Source organism: Panthera onca, chromosome F1 (assembly GCF_046562875.1).
Source record: "Panthera onca isolate mPanOnc1 chromosome F1, mPanOnc1 haplotype 2, whole genome shotgun sequence".
NCBI classification, from domain to species: Eukaryota; Metazoa; Chordata; class Mammalia; order Carnivora; family Felidae; genus Panthera; species Panthera onca.
In genome coordinates this window covers 358,976-373,963 of record NC_138355.1, presented here as the reverse complement: position 1 = coordinate 373,963, position 14,988 = coordinate 358,976, and the positions used below count along the sequence as shown (strand labels likewise).

Here is a 14,988-nt window from a genome sequence, read left to right as displayed (position 1 = left end):
ATGATGTGAATCCACCTTTGTGGTACCGTGTGAAAGAGTTCCACTGCCTGAAAAGTCCTCTGTGCTGTGCCCGTTTCTCCCTACATTCACCCCAACCCTTAGCTCCATAGCCTTGCTCTTTCCAGGTGTCATGTAGTTAGAATCATAGAGTGGATGTCTTTGAATGTTTAGAAAGTGAAAATATCCTGGTAATTGAATGTAGGCATTCAAGATATTCTTTGCCCTTTGTTTTGTTTAGTTGCTCATCAGTAGAGGATCTGATGACCTCTGCCTTCCATGACAAAAAGTATGATTTCTCTAGATGTGTGTCACCTAATGGGGAGGGTTGAGAAAAATGACCTCATGAACCACTACAGAGCACTCACATTGGGATCATCCTCCTCTGTGATGTGCGGTGGGTCTAGATAGACTCTCTAGCAATGGAAGGAGACAGCCTCAAGAGGTTAGAACTATATCAAAGTGGAATGCCAAATCTTTCCTTCTTACGTTGCCATTGGAAATAAGACGAGGGAGAGTCTGTTTGCTATGGTTTGGCCATGCTGCAAAGTACAATAGCTATAGAGCACACTTTGTGAGGGGGTGTTTCCTCCTAAAACTGAAGAGTGTCTGTTGAAGAGCTGGGGAGGTTCTGCCGTGTTACAGCAAAACAAAGATACTCTCTTTCAACTCCTCTAGTACTGAAAGTCCAGAAAAATCATGCTAGTTTCAGTCTGACATTGTCAGCTCATGATAATCATTCTCCTAACGATACCAGTTTCCTCCAGTGTCACAGTGTCGGTCAGTGATGGCCATTGTAAACATCAGTCCCCCTGTAGGTGTCAAATTCTGATAAAACCCATTCTTGCTCTTGGTCAATATAGAGGAGAAAGTAAGATTTCTTAGTGCTTTAAGCCTACGAATGGTATAATTACCATTCAGTGTAGTGTGGTTTCCAGGTGTGGTCCCAAAGCAATACTTTTTAACAAATCATAAGCCGTACACTTGTAATTTTCCTCTATTTTTCGATTGTTGATTTAACATGTATTTTGCTTTCATCTTTAGGAGCAGATAAGAATGCTGAGGAAGATTCTATAGCCAGGTAGGATATTTATGGATTTGTAAAAATGACATTTGCTGGGGCACCCGGGTGGCTCAGTCGGTTAAGGGTGTGACTCTTGATTTCAACTCAGGTTTGTGAGTTCAAGCCCCCCGTCGGGTTTTGCGCTCACAGCCTCCTTAGGATATCTTTCCCGACTTCTGTGGGCACTCACTCTTAAAGTATAAAGGAATGAAATGAAATGAAACGGATAATGAAAGGAAAGGGAAGGGAATGAATGAACTGAAAATTATGTGTCTCCTAAGGGAACGCAGAGAACAAAAGCAGTTGTTGCGTGTTCTACACTGGACCAGACACTATATCCTATGGGTAACATCTGTTCAGTTATATAGTCATTGTATAGCTTTGCCAAGTAGCTGTGCTGTTGTAGCCTACATTTTATTACTTTGGCAACTGTGGTTCAGGGAGGTTGACGACTCGACCATGATTCCATAGTTAACGGGTAGCTGAGGGGCTTTGCCCATCAGCCCGTGAAGCTTCCACATCCATTCCCTGGTTCCTCAGCAGCACTGAGATGAGGATACAGATCCTAGGGCAGATCAACTCAGAATGTCAAAGGTAATGATGTCGGAACACTAATTTAGGGTTTGCTTAAGAACCCAGGTTAGTCCAAGCATTTGGCCTCATATATTTGACCACTAGTGCCAACCAAAGTCATTAGTGCAGTGGTAACTAGTCCCTTGTTTTTACCATCCGAGATTTTAGGGTGGTTGTCAGCTATGGCCATGGTGTCAAGGCTTTTCCATAAAAAGCAAGATGTCATCAGGCAACTCCTTACATGTAGTGATATCCCCTCTTCTTGAGACAAATGAGTTTTCTGTAAGGGAAGGATATTTAGTTGTAGACCATGTTACATTAACTAAACTCACTCTCTATTTCGAGGATATTGCTATATGATTCTCTGTTGCCTAAGTTCCCAGGCTGGTTTCCCTTTGGGCTAGTATCCTTGTCTAGTTCTAGGAATCTTTTCGGGTTTTTTTGGATTTTTTTTTTTCCAATGACTTTTTGTACTGTGTTTTTGCCTTTTGACTTTCTTCTCTTTTTTCCTTGGTATTTCTTCTTTTTTTTTTCCAATAATTTCCCTACTTCTGCCATTTAAGGACTCTCCATTATTCCAGAGGCCAAATCAAAAGCACTTAGAGTCTCCAGATTTAGGGAACCTCAGAGATTAATTCCTCAAAACACCCTCTGGTCCGTCAACCTATGTTTCACCTCCTTGCCCAATGGTTGTTTCCCTGGAGAATTGGAAACTCAAAAGAGATTGAAGTGACCTATTTGGATATGATAAGTGACAGAAATGCGATTTAAATTCTGGTTTTCTTTCTTTCTTTCCTTCCTTCTTTTTTGTCTTGATCTTGCAGGCAACTGTTTTAATAATAGAAGGCTGGGGAGTGGGTCTAATGAATAGAGTGAAGGAGGGTAAGAATCGAATTAGCAGAGGAGACCAGGTTTCAAGGAGAACAACACTGAGTTGGTTAGGAATACGAGTTTGAGAAAAGATGTCAGAATTTGGGGGGTTATGCCAAGTGAGATAAAGGTGAATGACAGGAATGAAGGACCCAGGATTAGGGGAGTTGTTTAGAAAGGCATATTCAAATAGAGAGTTCAAGAGGGTCGTGATCAGTTTTCTGCTTTTGTGTGTGTTGGTTTCATTAAAGGTGCGAGCATACCTCAGATTTTCTGATGAGAGAGATTAAAAATCATTTGAGCTTCTGGGAAGAGTCTGTTTACAGCAGATAGAAATATGATATCCCCTACTTCCACCCCAACTGAGGGAGGATAGCTTAGATCCTCTCAAGGAATTGGGGGTGGGGGTGAAGATTCCGAACATCAGAGATGTATGGCCCAAGGCAAGCTGTCTCCTCACTCCACCTCTTTTCCTAAATCTGTGATGCCCTTCCCATGTACTTGTAGGGCTGGGCAGGGGTAGGTCTGACTTGTGAAATCAGCAAGGGAGCTTCATCTGGATCGGTGGTAACATGCCTATGTTGAGGTGACTGTGTGGATGAGTGAGGCTCCCAATTCGCTTGTTCTCCAGGAGCAGGACATGGTCCCTACCCTCGGTCATTGGAGCCCATCCTTGTTGTAGGAGTGTATGGCTTCATAGGCTACAGATTGAAAGGTTGGGGAATGCCACAGAACCGTGCTGAAGAGTGATGTAGGAGTGGGAGCTCATAGGGAAGAAAATATTCAGGCAGCGTATAGAGAAATAGAGGCACAACTACCAGGACCATTTTGATCACAGTCTCCCTCCTTGGGTAGCTGAATGCCCCTGAAGGCTTGGAGTGTCTTGCTAGTTATTATGGACCTAAGTAAGGCAAGACCAGTGTGGGAACAAAGTTGGCCTTGGGAACTTTGAGTCTTTCAATCTCTAGTTAGTACTACCACTCATAACATAGAAACCTAAACTTCGATACGTTTACTTAAACGGAGGTCTACGTGACACACAATGTAATATGTGATGCAACAACTCTGGATGTTTCACCGTGATCGCCATAAGCGTAGCTCCCATCTGTTAATGTATGAGGCTATTACGATACCACAGGCTAGATTCCCTATGCTGTACCTTTGAGCCTTGTGATTTATTCATTCTATAACTGGAACCCTGAACTTCCCTCTCCCCTTCCCCCATTTTGTCCATCCCCCCACCTCCCCTCCCTTCTGGCAAGAGTCAAATCTCTGCATTTATGGGTGTGTTTCTGCTTTTGCTCTGTTTGTTCATTGATTCCCCTTTTTACATTCTACACAGAAGTGAAATCATAGAGGATTTGTCTTTCTCTGTCTGACTTATTTCACTTATCCTCATGCCATCTAGGTACATCCATGATGTTGCAGGTAGCAGGATCTCATTCTCATTTAGAGCTGCGTAATATTTCATTGTGTGTGTGTGTCTGCGTGTGTGTTTGTGTGTGTGTGGTATCCAAACAGTATTGTGGGTACTGGCGTACAAAATAGCCTCATTGCTCAGTGGAATAGAACCGCAAACCCAGGCATCAATCCACCACTGTATGGTCAGTTCATCTTCCACAAACAGGAAAGACTATCCAGTGGGGAAAAGGCAGTCTCTTCGCCAAATGGTGTTGGGACAACTGGACAAGCCACATGCCAAAGAATGAACCTGGACCAATTTCTGTACCATACACACAAATAAACTCAAAATGAATTAAAGACCTAAGTGTGAGGCTTGAAACCATAAAAAAAAAAAAAAAATCCTTGAAGAGAGCACAGGCCGTCATTTCTGTAACTTTGGCTGTAGCAACATTTTACTATTTATGTCTCTTGAGCCAAGGGAAATAAAACAAGAATAAAGTTTGAGGACTACTTCAACCTACAAAGCTTTTGCACAGTAAAGGAAAGAGTCAAAACTGAAAGGCAACCTCTGGAATGGGAGAACAAATTTGGAAATATTTGGCAAATCCAGTAAAGGGTTAGTGTTCACAATGTCTAAAAACTTGATTCATGTCAACATCACCCCCCTCCAAAAAAGCCCAGTTTACAAATGAGCAGTACACATAACCAGACACTTTTCCAATGACAACATACAGATGGTCAACAGACACATGAAAAGATGCTCCCCCAAACTACAACGAGATACCACGTCACACCTGTCAGAATGGCTACACTCCAAGACACAAGAAGCAAGTGTTTGCGAGGATGTGGAGACTAAGGAAACCTCTTGCACCGTTGGTGGAAATGCAAATGGGTGCGGCCCCTGTGGAAAACAGTATGCAGGTTCCTCAAAAAATTAAAAACAGAACTCTCCTATGATCCAGTAATTGCACTACTGGATACTACCCAAGAGAATACAAAAACAAGAATTCCACGGGACACACGCACTCCTGTGTTTATTGCGGCATTATTTCCAACAGCCAGCGCAAGCGTCCATTGACAGCTGAGTGAACGAAGAAGAAGCCCTATATGAATGTATGTGTGTGTGTATATGTATATCCACACACACACACACGCACACACACACATGCACACACACACACACTGTAATATTACTCAACCATAAAACAATGCAATCTTGCCATTTGCAATCACCTGGATGGAGCCTGAGGGTAGTATGGTAAGCAAAGTCAGGGAAAGACAAATACCATATGATTTTACTCATGTAGCCCTTAAGAAGCAACAAACGAGCAAAGGGAGGAAACAAAAGGGGAGACAAACCAAGAAATAGGCTCTTACCTGCAGAGAAGAAACGGATGGTTGTGGAGAGGAGGTGAGTGGTGGGAGGGGTGAAAGAGATGATGGGGATGAAGGAGTGCCCTTGTCATGATGAGCACGGGGTGAGTATGGAGTTGGTGAATCACTATTTTGTACAACTTAAACTACTATAACTCTGGATGTTCCTATTACCGGAATTAAAATAAAACTTAATGACAAAACCAGAGGCCAACTTTTCATTATACCAAGAAACTTCGTGGAATAAACAGATAGGTGACCTTTCCCTTAACTTTTTTAAATTTTGTTTTTAAATGAATGAACATGTGTTTGTTGTATTTTTTTGCTCTAAAGGCTTTCCGACAAACCTGGTCCTGACGATTCATGGTCTACCTCATCTAGCCAAGACTTAGATTTTGGTACCAAGGTAAAGTACCCTCCTGTGAAACTCACTTTCCTGCTCTGAATTGAGTTTTCTCCCTTATTCACTCTGAAAATTTAAGAGGAGCCTGTGTATCATCATTTTATGTGTGTCATGGAAAGTTGGCAAGAACAAACCACTTTACAGATACATGACGCGTTGAATGTTTTGTTTTGTTTTGTTGTACTTTGGTAAATCCTACAGGTGGAGGCTGATAAAAGAATGGGCTGGAAAATATATAATGACCGTCAAATTATATTGGGACAAGCTTTCCCACAATGGAGGCAATATGACGTTTGCTTAAGGATAAGGATTCTTACTGTGATCGTAACATGACTGATAATACTCACGCCTAAATGAAACGTGATTGGGTCCAAGTATCTATTGTAGGTTGCCCCCCGCCCCGGGCAAGTTTTATTTTGGTGAGATACAGGATTTTCCTTTGGCTCTATCCTTTGTTCTACATTTAGAATAAAACCATATTAGAAAATGTAGAAATTTAGATGTTTACATTATTTCTCAACATTTACCTTACAAAGGTGTTCCCCTGTAGTTTTGAAATAACTCCATGAAGAGTAAGTTAAAATTGTGCATCTCCCCGAAGAATACGTATTTTGCTGAAAAGAGTAGCTCTATGGGCAGAGGCTCTTCATAGCCAAGGTGTCAAATTTCTAATTTCAGAAATCTTGCCCATTCTAGCTTTGAACACTATCTCCTCCTAGTCCTTGTGTCAGATTCTAAAATTTAAAGTTTCAGACATCTGATATTTATTTCAGTATTCATTTCAAAGCCCCTAAATCATGATAAGCTCCTGGAGGTTAGGAAACGCACTGGTTTGACTCCTGGAGCTCCTAAAATAAAGTCTTGCTTGGAAGAAGCAATGTCATGGTTTTTGAATGTGAACAAATGAGTAGGGAAATGGAATTCCGTAGAATGGAGTTTGAAAAGTAACAAAATACGCATGATATATCACAATTAAATATGTGAATTTAAAAAGTCAGGCTTCAGTTTATATTCCGTTTTAGTGTTTAACATGTATACACGCAAATGAATCCTATTGAGGCAATCAGGAGTTACATAAGAAAGAAGGTTACAGTATATTTTTAGTATCCTCCCATTGTGAGCTTAGAAGTGCAGGGAAAAAGTCGTCAGCCTTTGTTGGTTGAACCCCATCTGTGTCCCATTACCTACATCCTTTAAATGTTCCCATTTCTTCCTAGAATTCTCATTCCCAATTCTTTCTCCATAGTGAATGTTGACGTGTTAGGAACCTCTCTTTTTCTGTTCTTTTGTTAGTCTAGTAATAATTTCTAGCTTTTCGGAAGCGATAGATGCCAGGAATTGAACAATTTATTTATAGTGAAAAAAATTAAATTCTTTATTACAGTATTTATAACCAGATAACTGTAGAGTGATAAGAGTCAGTATTATTAGGGATATACTGTGAATCAAAGCCTCTCTTTTACATAAATATTATATACATAGATACATAGATGGATATGGATATAGATAGATAGATAGATAGATAGATAGATAGATATAGATAGATAGATATAGGTAGAGATATATATAATATACACATATATACACATATATTTACACTTATATATAAATACACACTTATATGTATACATATTTATGTACACCTATACGTACACACACACACACACACACACACACACATACATATATATATATATATATATATATATATATATATATGTATATCACACATATATAAAGACATATATCTTTAAAAGGTTTAAAAGGGACTATTTTTCATAGTATATTCCCAATCCTACTTATGTACCTGTTGAAAAATGTATGTTGTTTCCACTTACCTTCTTTGGCTCACATTTTTCCTTTTCTTTTTTGTCTTAAGCTCATGCTTGATTGATTGGTCATTTGTTTTGTTTTGTTTTGTTTTGTTTTTTCCTTTTTCCCTCTTCTCAACCCATGCTTATTACGGTATTTTTAATTTTTTTTCAAAGTTTATTTATTTTTGAGACAGAGAGAGACACAGAGTGCAAGCGGGGTAGGGGCAGAGACAGAGAGACACACAGAATCCAAAGCAGGCTGCAGGCTCCGAGCTGTCAACACAGAGCTCAACGTGGGGCTGATAACCACAAACCGTGAGATCATGACTCATGAGCTGAAGGTGGATGCTGAACTGACTGTGCCACATATGTGTTCCCCGCACCGGGCTCGTTTTTAATGGTTTACCCCTACCCTAATTTGTCCTTGCAGAAACTATTTCTTTAGTGTCTGTTCTTTTAGTACATCACTGTCTGTCAACTCCATTGTCAACATATTGGTTATGGAATTCTACTGTCTGTGTGTGGTTTCCATCCAGGGCTCGTTGCCCCACAAGGTTTATTATTCTTGTTTTTCTCTTTCTTGGAAGGGGCTGAGATAAATGTTTTTGAAATGTTTGCATTTCTCTTGGAAAGGGAGGGAGAGAGAGAAAGAATGAGCAAGTGCTCGTTGTTGTGATCTGACAATATGCAAGGTATGATCTCAGTCCTTTTATATTTGTGGAGGGCTGTTTTGTGACCCAGGATGTCACTTGGAGACATTGGAGAATGTTCTATGTGCACTTAAGAAGAATGTGCGTTCTACTGCTGTTGGATGAAAAGATCTTAATATATCGGTGTTGATATCCATGTATATAAATGTATATATATGAGGCCAATATATATCTATGTATATCTGAATACATCTGGTCCAATGACACATTGGATCTGTGTTTCCTTACTGATTTTCTGCCTTGACGATCCGCCTTTTGCCATGAGTGGAGTCTTAAAGTCGTCTACAATCATGGTATTTGTATGTATACATTTAATCATGTTTGTGAGTAATCGATTCATATGTGTGGGCGTTTCACTTTGGGGGCATAAACACTTGCAATTGTTAGCTCCTCTTGATGGATAGACCCCTTAATTATGATCCAATGCCCTTCTGAATCTGTTACTACAGTCTCTGGTTTAAAATCTAGTCTGTCTGGTGGAAGTGTGGCGACTCCAGCTTTCTTTTGACTTCTAGTAGCATGATAGGTGGTTCCCCATACCTTCACTTTGAACCTGGAGGTGTCCTGGGGTCTAAAATCAGTGTCTTGTTGACAACATATAGATGGATCTTGTTGTTTGGTTTTGTTTTGTGTTTTACCCATTCTGATTCCCTGTGTCTTTTGATTGCGGCATTGAGTCCATTCCCATTCAGAGTGATTAGTTAAAGATATGGATTTAGTGTCATTGTGTTATCTGAAGGTTTCATGCTTTTGGTGAGGCCTCTGGTCCTTTGTAGTCTCTGCTGCTTTCCACTCACAGAGTCGCCCGTTAGGATCTCCCGCAGGGCTGGTTTAGTGGTCATGAACTCCATTAGGTTTTGTTTGTCTGGGAAAGCCTTTCTCTCTCTTTCTGTTCTAAATGTCAGCCTTGCCTGGGAAGGGATTCTTCGCCGCAGATGTTCCCATTCAGCACATTGACCGTTTCCTACCCCTCCCTTCTGCCCTGCCAAGTTTCTTTGGACAGGTCTGCTGCTACCCTTATGTGTCTTCCCTTGTCGATTAAGACCCGTTTGTCCCTAGCTGATTTCAGAATCCTCTCCTTATCTTTGTAGTTTTCCAGTTTCGCTATGGCATGTCGTGGTGTTGACCTGGGTTTGTTGATTTGGAAAGGAATTCTCTGTGCCGCCAGGACTTGGATGCCCGTTTCCTTCCCCAGATGAGGGAAGCTCTCAGCTATAAGTTGTTCAAAAAAAACCTTCTGCCCCTTTCTCTCACTCTTCTTCTTCTGGGACTCCTAGGATCTGGCTAATATTTCATCTCACTGAATCACCTAGGTCTCTAGTACCTGCCTCGTGATCTAGTCATTTCCTTCCTTTCCTTTCCCTGCTTCATCTTTGTCCACAATTGTATCTTCTGTTTCACGGATTCTGTCTGCTGCTTCTCCCGTCCTTGCTGTCACTGCATCTAGTTTACTTTGTATCTCCTTTACACCATTTCATGTTCAGCGTTCATCGTGACGATTCCTTAGGTCCTTGATCTCTGAAGCAGTAGATTGTCTGCTGTCTTCTATGCGTGGTTTCAAGCGCAACTATGCGTCTTATGAGTGTCATTCCAAAAATGTGCTCACATATATGGTTTCTGTCTCTTTTGAGCCCTTCTCTGGCTGTCCTTTCTTCCCGGAATTTTTTTGAGGGGAATTCTGCGATTTCGTCGTTTTGGCTAGATTCCTGCCCTTTATGTGTGTTAATAGCTTGTTCTGTGTCCCACACCTGCGAGTACTACTGTAATAAAAAGACCCCCTACACTGTCCAGGGCCTGGCAGTTGAACAAATTTTTTTTGAGTGTGTTGTGTGCACTCTTTCGGTGCGTCTTTGGCTGCTGTTCTCGCTACTTGGAGTGGCGGTTTGGGCCTTCCAACAGGTGTGCTTTGATTTGTTTGTTGAAGTAATCCTGGAAAAAAGGGGAAGAAGATGGGGAAGAATCCTTAGCCCAAACAAAAAGAGAAATGACTGGAGTTGAAAAAAAGACCAGGAAGTGACTCAAAGGAGCTAGAGGGCTTAATCCAGAAAGAGAGGGAGGAAAATGAAGAAGGAGATCTAGAAAAGTATAGAGAAAATGCACAATCAAACAAACAAAGAACCAGAACAGAGGATCAAAGGAAAAAAATATATAGATATATCTATAGATATATCTGTGTATAGATATATAGGTATATATTAAGATATAGAGATAAATGTAGATATATAATTAGCTTTGACCCACGTCAACTCGAGACTACTAGGCTGTTTCCAAAGGGAGAAGGGGAAAGAGGAGAGTAGAAAGAGAAAAAAGGGAAAAGAGAAGAAAGGGAAAGCAAAGGAAAGAAAAGATGGGCGCCTGGGTGGCTCAGTAGGTGAAGCGTCTGACTCTTGAATTTGGCTCACGTCATGTTGTCGCTGTTGGTGGGTTCGAAACCCCCAACAGGTTCTGCAGTGAGAGCATGGATCCTGCTCGGATTCTCTCTCTCTCCCTCTCTCTGCATCTCTTCTGCTTGATCACTCACTCTCTCTCTCAAAATGAAGAAATAAACATTAAAAAAGAAAAGGAAAGACAAAAGAATAATAACTCAAACGAAAACAAACAAACAAACAAACAAACTAAGATAGAAAACCGGAGGAGAGTTGTCTATTGGTGCCTGGGACTGGTGGCTGTGCTGGTCTAGAGCAGGGGCTATCTGGTCCCATCAGTGTCAGTCTCACTCCTATAGAGAAGCAGTTACGAGGCACAGAGTGTCAGGGTTTGGTGTAATGGGCCTGCCTTCACTGAGGCTCACTGTCCATTCCCTGAAGCCCCACGATGTTGGTCATGGGGAGAGACATGGCGACACCCCATCTATCCTGCCCACACGAGGTGTCTCAAAACTCACTGTTTAGGCTATCCTCACGGAATAGCCTGGGGAGCCGGCTTGCCTTGCTGCACAGTCCCCTGTGCCACCTGAGTACTGAGCTGGGATTCAAAACCCTGCAGGATCCCGCTTTGCTCGGACCTGGTAGTGGAGTTGCGCCACTCTGCCCAGTGGACAGAGGGCCTCTGGCTCGTGCCTGCACGGTCTTTTTCCCTTGGGCAGGGCAATACCTCCCCTTTCCACCATACTCAAGGTGTTCTCTCCCAGTGTAGCCCTGAGATTGCTACCAAGCCTAGGGGCGGCTCCCTCCCCACCAGGCATGGGAGGTGGTAGCTTTGGTCGAGAGAAAGTGTGGCCACCTTGAAAATTCTGTTTTTTACCCTCTACGGCTGTTTTCCAAAGTAGAAACTGGCTCTCTGGACCTCTCCTTGGTCTGTGGTCCGGACAGGCTTTCTCATATCCAAATGCACTTGCCACAGCCTCTCTCTCTCTACCTTCCTTTCGTTTCTCCACCAAAGGCCTTCCCCCACTGCATGCCTGTGCTGCCCATTTTATTTCTCCCAATTCTCATACACACCCTTCTGTCCCGCCAAGCTGTCACTCTGCACCTGCGGAGATTTTTCTGTCCCTCTGCAGCCTGTATTCCTGGTATTCCAAGTGTTGTGACCTCAATACTGCTGTGTTTGAGGGACAAGGGAAATTCTGATCCCCTCCCCTGCCATCTTAACTCCCCCCTCCACCTTTTGCTTTGCTTTTCGCAATTGCAAAGTTGGGTGCCTAATCGACTAAGTCACCCAGGCCCCCCAAAGAATACTTGTTTTCCATGGGAAGATGTTCAAAGGCCAATAAAATGGCCCTTGTGTCCAGAAAAGAATGGCAAAGTTAGAATGGGTTTTTGATGTTCTCATTTGGGGCTATAATAAGTTCCCGTAAGCTCTTAGCGATGACATCATAAAGGTATACATTTGACCCTTGAACAAGATGCGTTTGGACTGTGGGAGTCCACATACATACAGATTTTTTTCAATAAATACAGTACCATCCTGTAAACATATTTTCTCTTCCTTATGATTTTCTTTTGCATCTTGGTTTTTTTTTTTTTTTTTTTAATTATTCATTTTGGGAGAGAGAGAGAGGACAGAGCACGTGAGTAGGGAAGTGGGGGCAGAGAGAGAATTTTCATCAGGCTCCACACTGTCAGCGTTCAACTCAGGAAGTATAGATCATGACCTGAGCCAAAGTCAAGAGCCTGACCCTGAACCGACAGTGCCACCCAGCACCCCTTCCTTACGAGTTTCTTAGTAACCTTTCCTTCAGTTTATAGTGTAAAAATACAGTATGTAATACATATAACAGGGAAAACATGCATTAATCGACTGTGTATATTGTTGGTAAGCTCAGCATTCCGTTATCCTAACTCTGACCTCCCATGCTCAGTTTACAGAATCAATGGCCAAACTAGGCCGAAAAGGTAGATTAGACCTAGAGAGCATATACAAGCGATTCTGCTTTAATGTTCTGGTTTTCAATACATATATACTTTTTGATTTTTAAGTGTGATCGCTTTTAAAGTAGGAAATTCGGTAGGAATTTTTGTTTTTTTGATTTGGTTTTGAGGTTTCAAAAGATATTTGTGGATTTTCGAGGGCATGGCCATCAGAGCCCGTAAGCCTTGCTTTGTTCAAGGGCCAACGGTATAGTGATTTGGTACTTTTGAGATCTTCTCAGTGAGATTAGTGTAAATGTTTTGACCTTAATTAATTGGTCCTTGTATACTGAGTACGTACCAAGCAGTTAGCTACTGAGTGTACAAGTGGAGGGTTTAGGTTGTTGTGGTCGGAGCAGAAAAGTAAGTCAACAGCAATCTGTTATAAGTCACTATAAAGGCTTCATCGGTAGGGAATGGACGATGTTAGTTGAGAGAATATTGGGGGCGTTTGTAGTGAGGATGAGGATGAGAGTGGGAGTGGGAATTTTGGTAGTCAGAAAAGATCTGAGAGTGGCAAAAGGTGCCAAGTGAAAGATGAGAAGGACCAGTCGTGTAGACCGTGGCGAGGGACATTCTGGACAGAGAGGACCACGGATCATCATTTTACTCCAACGTCTTAGAGTGACCAAGCTGTAGGAAGGCTCACTCCATCATCATCATCATTATTATTGTTGTTGTGTGTAAAAAAGAAAATGTGCATAGTGAAATGAGTGCTTGGCACATTTTAGGTGACTAAGACATACATGTTCTTATACTTGCCGTTTGAATGCTTACTACACATTCTGAAGAGTTCCATACCTATATCTACATTGTTTCTGCTACTAGTTCATCATAATTTTAAGAAAAGTTTTTCTTACTACTTTGCCATTCGATCCAACCCTTCTTTCGTCAAGAAAAAGGTCAAGCCTCTGTTTACCTAAACGAAGCAGCAGCTACGACAGTGTTTTGTTGATACACAGCATGATATACTCCAAAGTTTCTGATCATGTGAGGTATGAATTGACACTGAAACAAATGTCTGCCATTTTACTAGAAGCAGTTTTCATTTATAGCAAGTACACTTTTAAAGATTTTGTTTCAAAACTTATTTCACATGTCCTTTTATTTTGGTCAGGAATGCAAAGGAAGGGGTTTTGTTAGTTCCTTTTTGAAATCTGCATACAAGCCAGGCTTCTGCCTTTGAAAGTATTTATTCTGGCCTTCCATGATCAGTTTAGAGAGTCAATAGCCAAATGAAGATTCAAAGGGACGCTGAATCAAGAGAGCATATATGAGGTTTTGTATTTAAATGTTTTGGTGTTCAATACGGTTTTCTTATTTGCAAGTCTGATAGTTATTAAAATCATAAATTCAGATATTTTCTTGGAAAAGGATTAGGAAGTCTTCACGCAACTCATTACTGATGCTACTTTTAACAGTGTGTGTCTGAGAAGCCCAACAAAGATGTTCCTCATGTCTCTGGAGCTGTGGATCAGAAAGGGCAAAGTGTATTAAATGGACAAGTAGAAGGTAAGAACTGTATTTTATTCAAAGGTCATTTGACAGAATGTTGATTTCAAACAGGAATACTGATATATTCTAATATCTAAAGAAAACGGCCTGTTAAGTGCATAGGAAAGAGAAAGAGATGTGAAAAGGAGATAAGTTGCATATCGTATGTGGTGTCAGCAACAGATTAAATTGAGAGTGCCACCAAAGGACCTAAATGGCTAGTTCCCTTTCAACACACTGGAAGGCCTAAGGAACCTCAGGAAAGAAGAGACGAGCCAAACAGGGAATGATGTGAATGGCGGAGACTACAGGGAGTAAATGAAGGAAAGTAAGCCGGTGTGTATTGTGTTTCTACTGGAAGGTGGTAAAATACACTAGTCCTTTAAAGGGAAGAGCAGACTATTTGAAGTGCAGCAACACTATCAGGTGAGCTTCTCGTACCAGAATTTGTCAGAGTAGTATCCCCAAATGTCCCCACTCTTACTGTGATCCTCACTGTTGGCAAGACATTAAGGACTGACCTAGCTGATGATGCAGAGTTATGTCCTAACTACCATGGGTGAACGAACATAAGCATTTGTAGTCAGTGATAAATGTATATACGTTAATGCCATATAAAATGGGGGTACTTCATACGGTAGTATCATTTAGGGCAAAATAAGAGAATTGGAAGGAGGGTCAGATAGGGAGACATCAAGATAACTCATCTGACATTTTGGATGCCGTATTTGTGAGTTTTGATTATTTTGGCGATAACTGCCTCTAATAGGTGAACTATATTTTTAATGTTCTAGGAACATAAGGAAAAGAAACAAAAGAACACTATAATCAGTAGTATGTTTTCATATTCTGTCTGACAGTTCTGATTGTTGTAGAATGATCCCTGTTACTTCTTTGATTCCTATCTGCCAGAAAAATGAACTAAGTCCTAGGTAGT

The 14,988-nt window shown here is 41.3% G+C and overlaps 1 long non-coding RNA gene across 1 annotated transcript; it reads left to right on the top strand.

Annotated features, from left to right (window-relative positions):
• The first annotated feature begins 1,039 nt into the window (after positions 1 to 1,039).
• LOC145713366 (uncharacterized) lies at positions 1,040 to 14,541 on the top strand. The gene is made up of 3 exons (XR_014136472.1): positions 1,040 to 1,078; positions 5,615 to 5,687; positions 13,979 to 14,541. It is a non-coding gene; the product is annotated as an uncharacterized LOC145713366 (long non-coding RNA).
• Positions 14,542 to 14,988: the final 447 nt, after the last annotated feature.